The sequence below is a fragment of the Galeopterus variegatus genome, unplaced genomic scaffold, assembly GCF_000696425.1.
Source record: "Galeopterus variegatus unplaced genomic scaffold, G_variegatus-3.0.2 Scaffold9198, whole genome shotgun sequence".
Lineage (NCBI taxonomy): Eukaryota > Metazoa > Chordata > Mammalia > Dermoptera > Cynocephalidae > Galeopterus > Galeopterus variegatus.
In genome coordinates this window covers 78,430-81,105 of record NW_007735309.1, presented here as the reverse complement: position 1 = coordinate 81,105, position 2,676 = coordinate 78,430, and the positions used below count along the sequence as shown (strand labels likewise).

The following is a 2,676-nucleotide window of genomic DNA, read 5'->3' as shown; positions in this document are numbered from 1 at the left end:
TATATATATAAATATATATAATTTATTCAAGCAGCGTTGCTCCTGGAGCGTCTCTATCTGGGAGGGCTTCTTCTTCTCAGGGTTATTCGTTCTTTTCTTTTTTTTTTTTTTTTCTTTTCTCTCTTTCTTGTAACCGGTAAGGGGATTGCAACCCTTGGCTTGGTGTTGATCGCACCGCGCTCAACCGGCCATCCCTATATAGGATCCGAACCCTGGCCGGGAGCCCCGCAGCGCTCCCAGCACCAAACTCTCATGGGGTCGGCCACTCAGGGTTATTCTTACCCCCTTACTAGCAGTGCGGTGGCACAGTGTTTATAGAAGATTTTGTTTCATCCCCCTCCCCGGTTGTGTGTGTGTGTGTGTGTGTGTGTGTGTGTGTATGTGTGTGTGTGAATCTATGTATTTATTTTTAGCTTCCACCAATAAGTGAGAACGTGATATTTCTCTTTCTGTGCCTGACTTGGGGGAAGAAGACATAACAATTACAATTCCTTGAAATTGATACCACGAGCGAATAGAAAGGACATTGTTGGGTGGGAGGGGGAGCGGGAGGAGGGACGGAGGTTTCGGTGATGGGCCACAGTAATCAACCACATTGCATATTGACAAAATAAAATAAAAAATAAATTAAAAATAAATTAAAAGGCAGATTACAGCTACTGATCCGAGGTGGGGGGTGGCGAGACAGCAACTGTCAAAGGCTTGTGCGGGGCGGGCTCGAGCCTGCATGACATAAGCGAAAAGTCACAAAGGGCCCTGGTTACCAGGGTGCGCGTGAGGGACGCCTGAGGCCGGTGGGCGCCAGTGCTCCCCTGGTCCCCGCAGGGCCAGCTGCGCCGTGGTCCGCTGCTGTCGCCGGGGCCGGTTCGCGTTCCTGCCAGAACGCAGAGCTGTCTCAGCTGCTGGTTGTGGCCTGGCCAGGCCGTGGCTACCGCGGCCACAGCCATAGCAGCCTCGGCGCCATGGAGGTGCCCGGGGCTGCCCGTCAGGCGTACTTGGGGCTGGTGCTGGGAAAGCTGTGCAGGACTGTGGCAGCATTGCCTGAAGACCTGAGACCGGGCCCTGGTTTTCCTTGGGAACTGGTGACATGTGCGGCTCTTACTGCATTTTTGATTCTCTTGCTTTTGTGGAGAAGTGTTCGATCGGTGAGAAGCCGGCTTTATGTAAGAAGAGAGAGAAAGCTTGCTGAAGAGCTTTCTGGACTAATTGAAGAAAAATGTAAACTACTTGACAAACTTAGCGCTGTTCAAGAGGAGTATGAAGGCTTAGAGTCAGCTGTGAAGGATGCCAGCTTTGAGAAGGAGTCAACAGAGGCACAAAGCTTGGAGGCAACCTATGAAAAGCTGAACAGGTCCAAATCTAAACTCGAGGATGAAATAGTCCTTCTAGTCAAAGAACTAAAAGAACAGAAATCTAAACACTGTGAGCAAGACGGATTGATGGCAGATATTTCAAAAAGGATACCGTCCCTAGAAGATGAATCGAAATCCATCAAGTCACAAGTAGCTGAAGACAAAATAATCTCCAAAATCTTTCAGATGAATGAAGAACGTCTGAAGGCGGCACTAAAAGATGCCTTGAATGAAAATTCCCAACTTCAGGAAAGCCACCAACAGCTCTTACAAGAAGCTGAAGTATTGAAAGAACAAGTGAGTGAACTTCATAAACAGAAAATAACATTGGAAGACTCCAAAGTCCACGCCGAACAAGTTCTGAGTGATAAAGAAAATCACATCAAGTCTCTGACTGAACGCTTGCTCAAGATGAAAGACTGGGCTGCTGTGCTTGGAGAAGACACGATGGCTGATGACTTGGAATCGGAGATGAAGAGTGAATCCCAAAATGCTGCTCGCTTAGATGATCCACCAGAAGGAGCTTTGAAGAAACTGATTCACGCTGCTAAGTTAAATGCCTCTTTAAAAACCCTAGAAGGAGAAAGAAACCAAATTTACACTCAGTTGTCTGAAGTAGATAAAACAAAGGAAGAGCTTACACAGCAGATGACAAATCTCCAGACTGAACAAGCATCTTTACAGTCAGAAAACACACAGTTGGAAAGTGAAAATGAGAAGCTTCGGCAGAAACTTCAAGTAATGACTGAACTGTCTCAAGAAAATGGAATGAAACTCCACAGGAAGTTAATAGTAGAGGAAAAGGACCGGTTAGAGAAGGACGAGAAACTTTCCAAAGTGGAAGAGAAGATGAGCCATGCAGCTGAAGAACTGGAGCCCTACAGAAGGCGAGCCAGAGATGTGGAAGGAGAATTGGAGAGAAGCGTTCGTTTTTATCAAGGGCGGATGACTTCCTATGAGAAAAAAGCACATGAGAACTGGTTGGCAGCTGAGACTGCTGAAAGACACCTCAGTTATTTAAGGAAAGTAAATGTTTACCAGAGACAACAATTAGCTGAAAAAGAGCTTAAATTTGAACTTCTCAAAACAGATCCTTATGCACTTGATGTTCCACATAAAGCATTCGGCGGAGAGCAGTCCCCATATGGTGCCTCACCCGTGGGTCGACCTTCATCCGAAACGAGAGCTTTTCTGTCTGCACTCAGACTCGCACCTTTGACTCCAGGGCGAGGAGGAGGAAGCGGCTCAAGAGGCCCAGAGAATACTCTGGACCATCAGATGACCAATGAAAGAGGAGAATCGGGCTGTCGCGACAGAAGTTGTA

At 47.1% G+C, this 2,676-nt stretch overlaps 1 pseudogene; it reads left to right on the top strand.

Moving 5' to 3' along the window:
- The first annotated feature begins 853 nt into the window (after positions 1 to 853).
- Positions 854 to 2,676, top strand: part of LOC103609104 — a 17,265-nt pseudogene continuing 15,442 nt past the window's right edge.